This window comes from Marmota flaviventris, chromosome 8 (assembly GCF_047511675.1).
Source record: "Marmota flaviventris isolate mMarFla1 chromosome 8, mMarFla1.hap1, whole genome shotgun sequence".
NCBI classification, from domain to species: Eukaryota; Metazoa; Chordata; class Mammalia; order Rodentia; family Sciuridae; genus Marmota; species Marmota flaviventris.
In genome coordinates this window covers 77,565,779-77,582,672 of record NC_092505.1, presented here as the reverse complement: position 1 = coordinate 77,582,672, position 16,894 = coordinate 77,565,779, and the positions used below count along the sequence as shown (strand labels likewise).

The 16,894-nt window shown below is 37.8% G+C and overlaps 1 protein-coding gene across 3 annotated transcripts in view; it reads left to right on the top strand.

Annotated features, from left to right (window-relative positions):
* The first annotated feature begins 14,566 nt into the window (after window positions 1–14,566).
* Window positions 14,567–16,894, top strand: part of Tfg (trafficking from ER to golgi regulator) — a 34,099-nt gene continuing 31,771 nt past the window's right edge. Inside the window, exon 1 of one of the 3 annotated variants that reach the window (XM_027943218.3) lies at window positions 14,567–14,927. The gene's annotated coding sequence lies outside the window, so the exon portion shown is untranslated. Of the gene's footprint in view, window positions 14,928–16,161; window positions 16,179–16,894 lie in introns of those variants that run through there. The other 2 variants (XM_027943219.3, XM_071615408.1) reach the window with 2 other exon arrangements.

Sequence of the window (16,894 nt, the reverse complement as noted above, 5' to 3'; positions counted from 1 at the left end):
TTTTTGAGCAAGTAATATTAAAGAAATTAAACAGCTGGTTAAACAAGTGCTGTTGTTTTAGAGAATTGTGCTATGTTATTTCTTTAAAAGCTAAACTTGATTAATATAAAAACATCAATGTAATTGGTGCTATTAATGTGTTCATATCTTCCAGGTATACAAGTCTGTTAGGTAGAAGCTTTAGAAAGAGCATTGTTTATCAAGCTGGTGTTCTAAAGTTGTATGGTAATTTTAGGCTTAAAAGAAAAACATGTTGGAAATTTATTTATCATTTGTGTTCTATAATTGGACTTGTTATCCAAGTATGTAAAGTTCCATGTTACTTTTTACACTGAGATACAATTTAAATGTATTTTTAAGTTAATGAGAGCCTAATCTATCTATGTAAAGGTTTTATTGCAAAACACAAAAGTACTTTGCTACTTTTCTACAAAAGGTTAAAAGCTTTCAGCTTTTCTTTAATTTTTTCATGTTTTAGGTGTGATATTATATTGTGTTAGCTAATATTCATGTGAACTTGAACAACAATTTATGTAGGCTTTGTAAAACGATGTTTAAAAAGCCAAGATCAGTTTCAGAACTACAATATTTAAGATTTATGAAGAACCCCGCCTTACCTGAGATAAGGCTCTATGTCCCATCTCACTACATGTGAAAGTGACTATGGAAGAAGTAGGCCAAATTTCAGTACATTTAAAGTTGTGTCCAAAGGTTAGTTTTTGTCACAATTACCACGATCTCAAACGGGATTATAATGTATAACTCTGCCAAAATTCAAGGTAGCTATCACATAAACTTAGTTTTTACCCTAGTTAATTTATTTTGTAGTTTTCTTATAAAAGATTGCCTGTTAATGTTTTGCAGAGGTACTGATTTAAAAACACACAACCTGGGTTAATTTAAGATAAGGAGTTATCACCTACAGGATAGAGAGATAGACATTAAAGCCCAGTACTCTTAATATAAGGCTGTTGAAACTTATTTGCTGGATGTTTAAGATTAAGTTTTAAAATTAAAATTAAATTAAAAGGGCCAAGAAAACCAATATTTGGCTCTTGCCCTCTGAGTCAGTTTGAATCAGGGAATAGGGGACTTCTCCAAAGAGCTTTGCAACTCTGGACCACATAACCTCCCGATCCAGGAGATTAATGAGACCAGTGGAGGACAGAAAGCCAATCAGTGCATTTGCTGTGAAGAGGAGGGTCATCAGAAAAGGGAGACATCCCTGATGCTTCCAAGGGAAGCCACATGGTCAAGCAAGGCCTGGACCCATCCTAGTGCAAATGGCACTAGCAGAACTGAGAAGCTGCTGTAAGTTCCCCAAGGACTCCCAGGGAAACTCAGCTGACTGTTAACAATAGATAGAAACAAAAGTCAGTTTGACTTGCTTCATCTTAAACACTTAGCAAAGACAGTCAAAGCCAAAACACAGCTATTCCTGGGCATTTTAAATGATAATAATAGTAAACTGGAGGCTTCAAAAGAGATTCTCAGACAGGAATGCCTGATAACTATCAAAAGGAACTGCCAGAGTAGTTTTTAGTTTAAGGCCTTTATTTCTAACCTACAAAGGTAGGCTTAGTGTTTGCTAGTATGGTTATCCAGCCCTAAGTAACAGAATTAAAGATTTCTCTATTAGACACAGGTCATACTAGTAAAAGGATTTTACAAGACCAGATGACATTAAATTATTAAACTGTATCTTAAGGGAAAGAACTCTGTAACCCTAAAAGTTAAATGTTGTGTTTACATCCCTGAAATTTCTGGCAATGTGACAAATGTCCTTAAAGATTTACATGCTCAGATAGAAGCCATGTCCTCAGCAACTTTGTCATGGAAACAATATCTTAGCTCCTGGTTCTTGGTACTTCCTGGTGGAAAACATTGTTAGTCTTTGTCTTTGCCATCATACTCATTGGCATATTCCTGTGCTATGGCATTTATTGCTGCATCAATATGGTTCCAGTACTAATGAATTCTTGTTTCTCTTATAAACCATCCATCACTCAAATGGCCCTCCAGCCTATTACTTCTCAATCAGACTTCTATCATGGGCCACTCGATAGACCTGATTTTTAAAGGGGGACTCCAAACTGCTTGCCCCACATTGTCCCTTTTCAGCCTGAAGAAGCCAGAAAGATCTTCTTCGCCACCCCCCCCCCCTTCCTTACAGCAGTAAGGAGTTCCCAAATTAGAGGGGGGAATGAAGCCAGATTTAAAGTTAGGTAGTCAGTGTAGTTAGGTAAATCGGGTCTAATACCAAGTGAAATCTAAAATGGAGGCCATGCTGAGAATGATTCCAGGAACCGCAGGACAACTCATGGAATGTTAATGAAGTCCTGAAAAGGCCCTAGGCCAAAGTCCATCCCAAAGAAGTGTTAATGAAGTCCTTCCTGCTCAGACTACTTCTTTGGCCCACCTGTGTCCCACCCCTCGGGCCTTCCCACCTACATTCCATCACTGAAAGAATCTATAAAATGGAGAGACAACCGCACTTCCACAGATTCCACCTCTTGGGTCCCCTTCTTCCTCCGGGAGAAGTCTTTTCTATTGTCCTTTAATAAACTTCTAATTTCTACTCTGACCTTGCCTTGGCGTGCTTCTTTGGTGTTATTCTTCAACATTGGGGAAGCAAGGACTCGTCACCGGTCAACAGCGGTAACACAATTTGTGCCTGTTGTCCTCATTTAAGTACTATCAGCAGCCCTTTTTACTTTCAAGTGTCCTGGTTTGGGACATAAATACTAATTCTAGTGACAGTTATATCAAGGAGCTCTAAGTTGTGCTAGGATTCTTTTCTCCCTGTATTTCCTGAACCTGTGTGCTTTTGTTTGACATTGACATTATTCTCAAATGGGGGTTAAATGGCTGGAAACTGGCTATTGGCATTCCTAATCCTACAGCCTGAGAGCCTTAGAATCTAACAGGAAAATAGACCTCTTTTCTCCTAGCACCCACAAATCAAATCTGATTGGAATGATTCCAATTCTAGTTATTGCTCTGGCAGGAAAACAGGAAGCACTGTATTTAAAATAGGGAATTTAAGGCAGCCAGTTGATTCCATGGTGTTTAAAAGGCTCAGAAACAAAATGGGAAATGTTTCAGAAACCCAGAGACTAGAAAAAGAAGAAGTTGATATTTCTTCTAAGCTAAAAAGATAAAGTAAGAAGAGTTTCCAGGCTAGAATACAGGGCTGAAACCAGGGCATCTTGGTGGCAGGAACTAGACCCACATAGAGGCAGCCTACTTGTGCCAGAAAGAAAACTCCGATTTCTTGATTCCTTTTGCCCTGCAATCTCCCAGAATGTCTTCCATTGGCTACAGCTAGTCAGAAACCAGCAGTCCAGAGTCTGTGAAACTCAACCCCTCTGTGATACAGAACACCACAGGGACAAAGAGAGGAAAGAACCAGACAAGAAGCAGACCCAGAAATGGCATGTCTTACCTAGGTTGAGTGTTCATTGGCCAATGTTCAGGGACTATTGGTGACACCTACTGTGAGGGGGAGGGGTGAAATGAATTGATTCACCTACTGTGAAGTGGAGAATGGAAGTTGCACCAAGGAAGTGATAATGGAAGCAAAGTGTTAAGGAGGTTCTACTACGTGTCCTATAGAATATAAGAACTCTCTGGGAAATGAGCCCCTTTAAGTCTCATCAGTCACTTCCCTTGTCTTAGCAGGGTTGTAATGGCTTCAGCAGGGAGAGCAAGAAATTGTTTGGTGCTTTGGAAGTCAAGGAGTTAAGAGTGGAATAGAGGCGTGGAAGGGTGATTTACTTGAAGAAAGTTGCAGGAAAGGGAGACTCAGGGCACTTCAGAACTGGTTGTTATGATATTGTATATGGCCAGTTCCAATTTTCCATGTTTTCTGATTTATTTTGTGTGGATAACAGTGTCCTGTTGCCTTTCGGGCTGTGGCATGCAATGGCTGGGGAACAAATCATCCTGACCTTTGGATTTGCTTTCCTGTGTCTTAACTGAGGGTTCAGAGTTAACTCTTCAATTGTTAGAGTCTGGGTTGCCAGACCGTTAAATATTCTGCATGATCTCACTCCTTCCTCCCTCCCCTACCCCATTATCAACAAGGGAAATTATTCTCCAGCTTGATATCTTTGCCACATTCCAGATACTTGGCATTCTTTGTAAATATTTAAGAACTCTGGGTCAAAAGTACCAACTAGATTATACTGATTTGTCAACCACTGGAACTTTATAGCTCTGTGAAACCCATCAATGTAATGCTACACCCTTCAGTTCGCAGTTCCTCAGATGAAGTCCAAGACAGACAGATGCCAGGATAAAGTTCCTTGAAGTTGTGGTGGATGGGATGATTACTAAGATTTCAACTCAATAGCAAGATTTAAAAAAAAAAAAAAAAAAGCTGCGTAACAAATGAGCAAAGAATCTGGATAGACATTTTCCCAAGGAAGACATATAATTAACAGATACATGAAAAGATGTCCAGCATCACTAATCATCAGAGGAATGCAAATCAAAATCACAATGAAATATAACCAGTAAGTGATTATTATGGAAAGCAGAAGAGATAACAAAGCATTGGTGGGTATGTAAATTGGTACTTCATTACTGAAAACAGTACTGATATCTCTCAAAACATTAAAAGGGGAACTACCATATTATCCAGCAGTGCCTCTGCTGGGCATATACATAAAGGAAATGAAACCAGCATCTCATAAAGATATCTGTACTCCCATATCTGTGTGGCATTTCTCATGATGGTGAAGATATGGAAATAACCTAAGCATCAGAAATTGTGGTATATACAGATGCTCCTCAACTCAGGATGCATTTACATTCTGATGAATTTGTTGTAAGTACACCTAATCTACCAAACATCATAGCTTAACCTAGCCTACTTTAAACATGTTCAGAACACTTATATTAGCTGATGGTTGGGAAAAATCATCTAACATTAAGCTTATTTTATAATTAAGTATCATGCATCTCACATAATTTATTGATTACTGTAAAAGGTACTGGACAAAATAAGCCAGACCCAGAAATATTCTGCATGATCTCACATATATGCAAACCTATAAAAACGTCAAATTCATGGTAATGAATTTTCATGTTGACTGAGGTTGGATGGTGGAAGAAAAGGGGGAGTTGTTTGACAAAATGAATAAGTTCTGAAGCCCTAATGTAGAGCATGGGGACCATAGTTATTAATAATTTATTATATACTTGAAATTTTCTGAGAGTAGATCTTAAGTTTTCTCAAAATAAACACATGCATAAAGATAATTACAAAATAGATAATATGGATATATTTGCTTGATTGTGGTAATCATTTCACAATACACATTTGTATAAAATATCACATTGTATACCTTAAATATATATAATTTTATTTGACAAGTATGCTTTAATAAATCTAGGGAGAAAACAATCTCCACAAAGTATATTTTTTGAAAAACCCAAATCCATTTCATTGTTGTCTTTTATTCTATATTACCTATACTCTTTCTCTAAGTATATAAGAATTTTATATAACTGTAATTACAGTAAATGAAATCTTATTCTGATTTCACTTATTACATATTTATGCAGTTTTCATAATAATTAATACTTTTATAATGTAACATAATTTACTAAGTTGTTTCCTTCTTATATATTTAGATTGCTTCAATATTTAATATTGTAGTGACATTGCAACAAATAAACTGGTACATATATTTTTTTCTGTTTTAAAAAATTGTTTCCTTAAGGTAAATCCTCAGAACTTGGATAAATGTGTCAAAGGGTTTGAACATTTGTTTAGGCTCCTGGGATATATTAGTATATTTACTTGAAAACACAGCAATAATAAGTTATATCATCAACATTTGGAGTAATATAAGCATTTTTGTATATACTTGTTTATTTTGGTATATTTGTTGATATTATTTATATCCTTTGCTCATTTATCAATTGAGCAATTGTTTCCGACCCCCCCACATAAATTTATGTGAGTTCCTTATCTATTATAGCTCTTAGTTGTTTTTTACATTTGTTGAAAATATTTATCCCAGTTTATTAATTTCCTTTATTTTTTGTATAATATACATACTGGATTTGATTGAAATGTTCAAAAAATTTATAGAGCATTAAGCATTTTCTGAGATTATGTGTCCTCACATAGGCTATTTTTTATTTTGTTTTAAGAAATATGTTAGGGACTAGGTAGAAACTTTGAACATGTAGAATATCAATATGCCAGGCAAGGCCAAATAGATCATGTATGACACATTATATCTCTTACCCTCCATTATATGATGCAGTTGGGTGGGGGTCCTTGACAGATTTTTTAAAAATATGCTTTCTGTTTCTTTGTGTCCACTCACCTTTTCTTATGAAGTAAATACTACATTTTGGAGAATGCAGTTAAACCCTTCATCCAGCCCCAGCCCCAGAAGATTTATTAGCAGTTATTAATTAGCAACAATTTTTTAAAAGGAAGTTCAAAGTAATGTTACATATGGGTAACTTCCTTTACACATGAGTAACCTATTATAATTTTTACTTAAAATTTTTTAAAGTTGCTGAAGAAGGACAATTAAGGATAGAAGTAAAAAGTATGAAGCCTGGGTCAAGTTTAATATTCAAGAAACATGCTCTTATAATTTTTTAAAATAACAGTCTGAAACTATCTGTGGTATTGTACTTTTGTTAAGATGGGGCCACAAATAAAACTGCAAGCTTCCTAATACCCCACAGAAATAGAGAAAGGTAATCATGAAAGTCACAAGTCTCTTAATGATTAAATAAACCCCTCAAAATATCACAGCAATTCCTTGGAGAAAACACTGTTATTCTAACACTATGTATAATTGACATTAATTTTTTTAAAAAGTGTCCAAATGGGTATATTTCCAAATGAGAAAGTCAACTATTCTGAATAACAAAAGAGGACAAGGTGGGATCCTCTCACCTTTGAAAACTCATCATGGCTCACATCCTTGACTGCTAATTTGCTAGTATATACAAGAAAAAGCTATGTGTAATTAATGTTATTATCAAGTTAGGAAATGCTATGTATACACAAACACATACTTATGCATTACAGGAAACTTCAATATCACAGCAAGATCACTGAGGGTGGCTTTTTTGGGGTCTAATTTATACTGGCTTTTCTAATTTGGGTTTTTTTTCTTTTTTTGCTTTGGTAGGTGGCTTACCTTTTCCCTCCTTAATTTAAAAATAAACTACATAATGTGTAATTTACATAAAATTAAATGCATCCATTTTAAGGGTATACTTAGTTAATTTTTAACAAGTGCATACAAGATCAAACACATTTCTATCACCCCACACCATTCCCTCTTGCCTCATCCCAGTTAAACTTTTCCTCCAGCCCTAGCTCCAGCCCCAGCCCCAGGAAATCATTTATTTCTTTTCTGTTACTAGATATAAGTTCTGCCTAATTATTCCAGAATATCACATAGATGGCAACATACAGTATATCCTCTTTTAAGTCCGGTTTCTCTCATGCAGGATCATGTTTTTGAGATTCTTCTATATTGTTTTGTGTGTCAGTGACTATTTTTATTGTTAAGTGGTATTCAGTTTTCTAGATATACTGTAATTTGTGCAGTTTATGGGCATTTGGTTGTTTTCACACTTAACTATCATCAATAAAATTTCTGCAAACATTCTTGCACAAATCTTTGTATGGACATGTGTTTTCTTTTCTCTTGAAATATCTTCTGAAATTGCTGGATCATAGAGTAATTATATACTTAACTTTATAAGAAATTGCCAAATGGTTTTCCAAAGTGGTTGAACCATATAATCCCATCAGCAGTATACAAAAGTTTGGAGTTTCTTCCACACTTCTTTTGAAAGTTCTGATGTGGGAATTGCTACAGAAAGTAGAAATAAGTTATAAATTCTTTTGCAGTCTATTGATTTTATTTCTAAAAATTTGATTGTTTAATACATTAGCTCTTTATTTAAAAAATAATTATTTTTTTAGTTGTAGTTGGACACAATACCTTTGTTTTATTTATTTATTTTTATGTAGTGCTAAGGATCGAACCCAAGGCCTTGCATATGCTAGGCAAGCCCTCTACCACTGAGCCACAACCATAGCCCCAGCTGTTTATTTTAACAAAGAAGACGAAAAAGCAAAGGAGAGGGATATGATCTATACTATATTTTACAAACTATTTCCCAGGGAAGTATAGTCCAGTTCTTATCTGCATTTCTCTTCCAGTGGAGTTTTGGTACACGTGGAAGTATGACCTTTATAATTTGCCAAACTTTGAGATAAGCTACTATGAACATATCATAATAATCTAGACTTTCTGGACCTTTGCAATAATAGAAAAGAAGATTGTTTTTATGGCCCAGAACTCTGTAGGCAATAACAGAGCAGGAAAGCACTCTGAACTAGAGATTTTGGTCCCAGTTAGAAGTTATGTGATTTGGGGGAAGCCATTTGCCTCCCTGGGCATAAGAGCTGGAGGCTTTGTCTTAAGTAACAACCTGGACAAGGTGAACTCTAAATTTTCTATGGACTCTAAAATTTTGTGACTCTAAATGTAGGCTAAAATTATTTTTAATTTAAAATATGTTCCTGCCTAAATAATACAGTAATTCATTGTTCATAAAAACAGACAAAACAACAACATAGTGTTCCATGTAGAGTTAAAGTACTGTTTGATCAGTACCAAATCCATGCCCCTCTTCTTTTTCTCCTTCTTCTTCTCCCTAGAGTTCATCCCTGAGATTAACTTTGTGTATATCCTTCCAGATTTTAAGAAATATGTATACTCAAAATTATACACACAGAGAAACTCATAATCTTGTTTGCGTACTTGTTGTTTTTTACATAAATGGTACAGGGAACTGTGTCAGTGATCCCTAAGATCATCTCCAGGTTTGATAGCTGTGACTTATTACAAAAAGGTATAGATCAATATCAGCAAAGGAAAAAGTCACATAAGGAAAAGTATAGAGGAAATCAGAGCAAGCTTCTTAGAGTTTCTTCCAGGGCACACTTGATCTCTCCAGCAAAATACTGTGATAGGATGTGAAATACAGTCTATCAGGAATGTTGATCAGAGATTTGGTACTCAGGATTGTTATTGGTAGCTGGCTACAAGGACACCACTGCTTGGCATATACCAAGATCCCATACTCCTAGAAAGCAAGTGGGTGTTTAGCATAAAACACATTGTTTGCACAGTTTAGTCACAGTGCACTCACTATGCTTACCAAAGAATTGTGAGGACACTCTTAAAATCCAATTTCTTATACACTAGCCATGGACCAATCTCACAAGCAGGCCTATCTAAGGACAGCAGTTAGGCTGCTATGGTAACTCTTCTGCATAGCAACAGAAGTTTTGGAAATTTGCTTTTTGTACTCAACAAAATGTTTTTGAGGTCTAACATACATGTATTTATGTTATTTTCTCTATAATTTTTCTCTTGAAAATAGAACATTAATAGGTATGTGTGTTGTTATGTGCAAGGTTTTCTCTGCTACACTAGAAATGGAACTGTTGGATCATAGGACATTTTATATATTGATGGATATGTCCATACCACCCTTTATAGTTTCTATTATGTTCCCATAACAAAGTATGTCTGTTTTGCCTTATCCTTTTTTATAACTGTTATGAAACTTTAAATTTTATAAAACACATATGTAAAAATAGCATCTCCCTGTGATTGTAATTTGCATATTTTGAGTGAGTCTGTCTTCATTAAAATGGCCGTTGCACAATGCCCCGTTGAATTATTCATTATTTGCAGGGATTAAAAGCAGGACCACTGGCATAAATATAATAGAGATATAAGTCCCTTTCAGTACCCAGTTTGATTTTGTCTTGGATACGCATGATTCCTAGAGTTTGGTTGCCAAGTTTCTTAAAAGAGCTGAACAAAGCTACTCTTGAGCAAATGAAAAGTTGTGATATGTCTTTATACATCGTGTGGCATTTGTATTGTCATCAGGGCTGCCATAAACTTGGTGGCTTACATATCAGAAATTAATTTTCTCATAGTTCTAGGGGCTGAGAATCCAAGATCAAGTTGTTAGGTTTGGCTTCTTCTGGTGGCTTTCTCCTTGTCTTGCAGATGGCTGCCTTCTTGTTGTGTCCTCACATGGTTTCTCACAAAGATACCAGTCAGATTGAGGCCCACTTCTAATGACCTTATTTTACTTAATCACCTCTTTAAAAGCCTAATCCCCAAATTCAGTCACATTCTTTTTTTTTTCCTTCTTCTTCTTTTTTTTTTTATCAGTCACATTCTTATATTAGGAATTAAGGCTTCAACATGAATTTTGAGGAGGAATACAATTCAACCTGTAACAACCTAAATTCTGATAGGTAATTCAGCACAGAGGTAATTTAGCACTGTTTCCAGGAGGTATAAATGAAGAAAAATGAGATTTCAAACTACTCAGAGATAAAATCCTGGGCTACTCAGGAACTAGGAGCTCCATTTTTTTCTGTAAGCTTGCCCAAAGAAGTGACAGGATAGTTAGCTTTCATTCTTTTATTCAGTAAATATGGATTGAATATCTAGGAGGCGACAGCCTCAAGAAATACAGAATTAAGCAGCAAGAACTATCTTCACCAAACCTACATTCTTTCATTGGTTCACCTTAATGAGACAACTGAAAAATTTCAAGATGCTTTATACTAATTACTAAAGGTGAATATGACAAAACACAAGTTTTATCTAACTTGCTTTACAAAGTTCCCATTTCCCATCTCATCTCAGAAACTCTGATTTTATTCTTAAGATGTTTTCCCTTTTCCACTTGTGGAATTCTCAGAACATGCTTTCAAGGAGAAAGAGCAGATAGTAGGGGAGTTGACTGCCTCTCACACAACTATAGTTTAAATCTTAACACTTCTTCAGGTATCAGTGAAAAAGTAAAAGTAACCTTTGAATTACAGAACCTCCTATCTCTCCTTGGTACAGTCTGAATCAAAGATATTTCCTTACACCCTTTTCCCTTCTGTCGTATATTCCTAACTTTTATAGATTACCATTAAGCAGTATTTACAGATTCGAGATTATTTTCAGTGTTCATTTAAAGGTAAGTTCACTTGGTTATAGGACAAAAGGCCAGGTGAGCCAAACGTTCAATTTATATTTCTAAAAGTTGAGAACCTTTCTAAGCTCCATACAAAAAGAAGGCAAGATGTCTGATTAACAGCACTTTTAAAGTCTGGCTACTTACAGAATTTCTGGAACGATATTCTTAGTTACATTTTTGAGACTTATCCCCAATAAATATGACCATAGTGGTTAGTAAGTGATAATTATATGAGAACTTTTTTGGCTTCACTAATGAAAGGCAGCACTAACTATAATCAGTGTCAATACATACAGTGGGAAAAACGATGTTCTTGGTAAGGGATGTAACTGATTTAATTCAGTTGTCACCTGCTTTTATTCAAGTCTAAGTACAGACATCTGTTTCAGCAACTGTGGGTACATTACAGAAATAGTAACCATAAAATTCACTCAACAGATATCTATTGACAGACAACTACACATGGCAATCAACACCAGATGCTGGGAGTGATACACAAAATAAAATCACTGTCCTCATGTTGGGTGAGGGAGCATAAGAAACTCAAACATAGAACCACAAGTAAAGGTACAGAACTACAGAAAAATCACATGAGATTAAACAAGGAACTAAATGTCTACTTGTCAAATGTTTGGTATACAAATTCAGGGTTTTACTACAGTGTTTATGGTTTTCACTAAGTCCACAAAAGATTCCATTCAAACCTTCCCCCAAAGGCTGAACAATACCACCGGTCGTCATTTTACAAGCTAAATGTTTGCATAATCTATCAGTCAGCAATCTACATATTAGCATATAACCAGGAAAAACTTGTATATCAAAGACATATAAGAATGTTGTGCATAGCAACAAACTGGAAGCAACCAAAATACCGTTTGATAGAATGAATTAAAATATCTGTAACATACTCACCCAAAGGAGTATTACTCAAGAATGAAAATAAATGAGCTCCAGTAACATAATATTGCGTATTAAAGTTATGCTCCAGGAATCCAAAAACAAATGATATTCTATATAATATCTATAAGGAAGTAAAACTGAATAACATTGCTTAAGCATATGTCTACACATAGATATTCACATGTGATAACTATAAACAAGATTTTTTAAAAACCCCCAAGTGAATACCAAACACAAAATTCAAAAGGGGCACATTGGGGGGGGCATATAATTTACTGATATAGTTCTAATCCTTGGGTTAGGTGGTGAGTTGCCCACCCCGCCTTTGGTACTAGGGATTGAACCCAGGAGTGCTTTACCACTAAGCCACATCTCCAGTACTTTTCACTTTTTATTTTCAGACAGGGTTTCACTAAGCTGCTGAGGCTAACCTCGAACTTACAATTGGACTGCCTCAGCATCCCAAGTCTCTTGGATTACAGATATTCATTATGCTCTCAATTTTTAATAAGAGTCAAGAGCAGGAGAGTTATTGAAGTTTTAACGGGCAAATAAGGATGAAACAGATATGAAAATGGGTAGGATATAGTTATTGTTTCAGTTATTAAGGTGTTTACAATCTAATGGAGGCAATATGACACATTCATAATTTTGTGTGCTTCCCTAGACATGCTCTTATGTAACATTTACAAACAACCTAAATGACCTATACTTCATGCCTAGTTAGCTTGATAGCAGAAAACAAAATCTTTTTTAAAATTTAATTTTGTATGTATATATATGTGTACACACACACACACACACACGAGCGCGTGCACACACACATATATATTTATCTCTGGGAAATTCTGAGGTAATACTTAAACATTATGTTTCACAGATGTCCTTCTTGTCTCTTGTTACTTAAGCCTCTGATGTGACTCCCAAATGCTGTTTTTACTCCCCTGCTTCTACTTTGATCTGTGGAATCATCACAACCTCATTTTTCAATTTTCACAGTGGTAGCTGGGAACAGGTTTATAACATTAAATGAAACTTACTGATCTTTGGGATGAAGCATGAGGAAACTAAACATAAAAATATTCATCAAAACACAAAAATAAAAAAAAAAACCCTTAAATTAGGCATGGTGGTAATCCCAGTGATTTAGGAGGCTGAGACAAGAGGATCACAAGTTCAAGGGCAGCCTCAGCAATTTAGCAAAACCTATCTCAAAATGAAAAAATAAAAAGGACTAAAGCGCTATGGATTCAATCCGGAGTACTAAAAACAAACAAAAAAAACAAGCTATATTTAAAGTCCACGAACCTCACCCGCTCCATAAGGGTGCAGTTGGCCACAATGTAACAGGGGCCATCTAATTTCTTCTTAGTGGCAGGACTTTTGAGGAAATGCTCCCTTAATAGTGATCTAAAGAGAAGAAAATTCTTTACCCTCATTGGAGGCTATGATTCATCTCATCTTTTGTCCCAAGGTCTGATTTAATTTTAGGAAGATTGACAGTGGTATAATTCACTTTCTTAAAGGACTATTTTACCTCTGCCCACAGGAGTGTGGGTTTATTCCCAAACCATCTCAAATCAAAGACAGTAGCATACTATCATGGGGCTGCGGTGCACTTCCCTGAATCTATATGATAAAGTTTTAAATAACAAGCTAGGAAGAATATTCTCTGAAAATGAGGAATGCTGTTTCTTCTGTAGTCCTTCATTTTCTAATCCCTGCAGGGAATTTCTCAAAGGGCAATATATACAACTGGGGAAAACAAAATTTACAGGAGAAAAGCATCCTTAACACATACTTCATTCTCAAAAGAATTTTCAGACTTACAACTGTAAGAATATACGGTTTACAGTTCTAAAAAAGAACATTATTTCTCATCCCAAACACCTGATTTATTTTATCCCAGTTCGTTTAGGGAAAATCTGATGAACCAGGGAGACAGGCGGATTTACCTATTTGCTTAGTCAGCTTAGAAGGCAAACGTTGCTTGCACCTTTTAAAACACTTCTGTGCACCCCAGTTTTCCCCACCTTTTCCCCAAATTTAGGGTTCAGTTTGAACAACAGCACTTCTTACAGCACACCCAAAACAAATGCTTTAGGGAGGGGGAGGGGGAGGCTCAAATGCCTTTTCCAAAAAAACTCTTCTGGAATCCTTAGCTTTAATTTCGCAGCCTTTGACTTTTTCACACGTAAAGTTTTGACCTCTGGAGCGCTGTCGCTTCCCTGGTATATTGGAAACTCCTCGCGCACCAACTGATTCATTCCCCATTCCTACTAGCACAAGGTTTGGCAAAGTGTAGGCGCCCACTAATGAATGAATGAACGGATTTGTAGAAGAAAGGCGGGAAAAGATTAGTATTTTTTGGTGTGACTAGGAGAACTACAATGGTTACAACGTAACGACAAAAACTTGAACAGATGCCCACTTTCAGCGGGTTCTCAAAACTAGACCAGAACTGCCCACTACGCCCCGCCCACTACGCCCCGCCCACGGGCGACAGACGGGAAATACAAGCTGTCAGGAAAACCGGAAGTGCCCGGTCACGCCTTGCGCATGCGTGTATCCGTTAGCTCGCGCTTCCTACAACCGGTCATCCAGTGAGGAAGCCGGGGCGCCTGGGCCGAAGCTGCCGGGTAGTCTTTGGCCCCGCGTCCCTCGCCCCCGCGCATGCGTTATGAGTTGAGCCTCTCGCGCTGAGGCGGGGCAAAAGGACGGATTTTATTTTCTTGTTCCCGCCCCTCTTCTTCCCCCACCTGCCACGTACAAGGCCGGAGCTCTCGCTAGGCTAGTTGGGTCTGTGCGATTGGCTGGGGCCCGCGGCAGTCTGCGAGCTAGGTGCGGCGGCCGCGGAGGGCTACCGAGCGGGTCCTGTCTGCACCCTCCCTGAGACGCCCAGAGCCGGTCTGCGGCGGTGGCCTCGCATCGCTCGGAGTCCCGCGCAAAGGCGACGGCCTTGTAAGCTGGTACGGCCGCAGGAGCCAGGGGTGCGGCCGCGCTCTCTTGAGAAGTCCCGGGGACGAGGAAGTGCTGGAGGGCCTCTCTGGAACCCACCGGCGCGGGGCGGGCGGCCCACGGGGGCCGTGGGAGAGGGCTAGAGCGAGCGAGCAAGGAGGGCCGACGGGACTTCGCGGGGGCTGGGAGGTCACGGAGGGGGAGGGGTGACGAGGCCGATGTTCTTGGTGGCTGGGAAGTGGGCGTAGGGTTCTGGGGGGCGTTCGGCCCAGAAGTGTCTAGGCAATTCCGTGTGGCTCCCGGAGGTCGAATTGCCGGAGATCGCTGTGCGAGCCATTGGGAGCCCTGGAGTGGTGGGTGCCTAACTTGAGGGGGTTGGAAGGGTGAGAAGGGTGGAGAGGCACCTGTGGGAATAATTTGATTGGGGTCATAGAAGAGGAACCTCATTCTTTGGCTTTCAGTCCTTAAGCGCGGAGTGGAGGCCCAGCCTGGTTTTTATAATGATGACAGCTAACTTTTAAGAATTTGCTTCTCTGGGTACTGAGTATTTTAGATGCTTGATGCTATCTAATCACGAGAACCCATTCAAACTTATTCCCGATTTGCATATGATAAAAGTGAACCTTCGAGAAGGATTTAAAATCTCAAAGCTAATAGTGCGGATCTTTATTATTAACATTGCCTCTGGTCAGGCAGCATTTTAGGCCTCTTGCATTCTTTTGGAATAATCAAAGGTTTATTTGCTCTGGGATTTCTTGAAGGAAATTGCACCCTCAGGAGGTACCTAAACTGCTGCCTCTGAATTTGAGCAGTGGTGGGGTCAGTGGATCCAGCGGTTTGGCCATTGAACCTAGATTCTAGTGCAAGAGGCAGGCCCTTTATTTGTTTTTGGGCACATCAGTTTATTCCCAGAACTCAAAAAAGTGCTTCTGGTGAAGTATTATGCGTGTTAGTGGAGACACAGCTCAGAGGTGGTGGGGCAGGGATAAGATAAAAGAATTGCTGTAGGGATCTTAACAGCAGTTCTAGGAACTAGTTGTTCATATGGATCTTTACGTTGCTAGAGAAAGAGTACCAGAATTCTGCTGTTGTATAAACATGTGTGGATGGGATTTTCCCTCAGAGAAAAATGTACTCTTGTGATACTTGTGTGTTTTTCCCGAGGTAACTGCATAAATGGGGAACAGCCTTAGGAAAGAAGCATTGGTTCCTGGCTGCAGGGAATTTACAGTTGATGAGAAACACCAAAAGTGAATTTGCTGGTAAACATGGCAGATACAGAGTATATGTGGCTCAAGTTTTTAGGTCATTGGAATTGAGCATTCCCCCCTTCCATCAGTAGGACATACTATCTAGTGTATGTGATGTTGAAATTTTTCTTAATATGATGTGGGGAGTCACTTTTAGCTACATAAGGCACACTGTGAAGGTCTGACATAAGAATTGATCTAATTTTATAGTTTTTTTTTCCTTGAAAGTCTTTTATCAGAACTTTATTTACCCATTCATCTTTTTTGTGAAGGGAACAGAAGCAATTCTTAGAGTACCTTTTACATGTCAGGCACTATTCTAGGTGCTGCCAGGAATAGATAATACCATCACACTGAAGCACTGGCTTCTCTCTGTTATTACTGGTTTACATATCCTGTGGAAATACATTAATTTATTTCATGATCCTCTCAGCCTGTCAGTGCAAACACAATGGAATATTTACCAACTTGCCGAAGTGCTTATACTTCAGAGGTATTCAGTAAATGTTTCCTTAATGCGCAGGACAAATTTTGCTGCAGGTGAAGAGCAAGTTGTATGGAGGTTTCAGTTCATCACGGTTTTTTGAGAAGTTCATTGTGAAATGGGAAGATAAAAAACTAACCATATTTTTATTTTGTATTAGGACAAGCATGATGTTCAGATGGCGGAACACAGTTCACTTTGTACTGCACTGACCTTGGAGTGTTATATTTAGTTTTAATGCCCC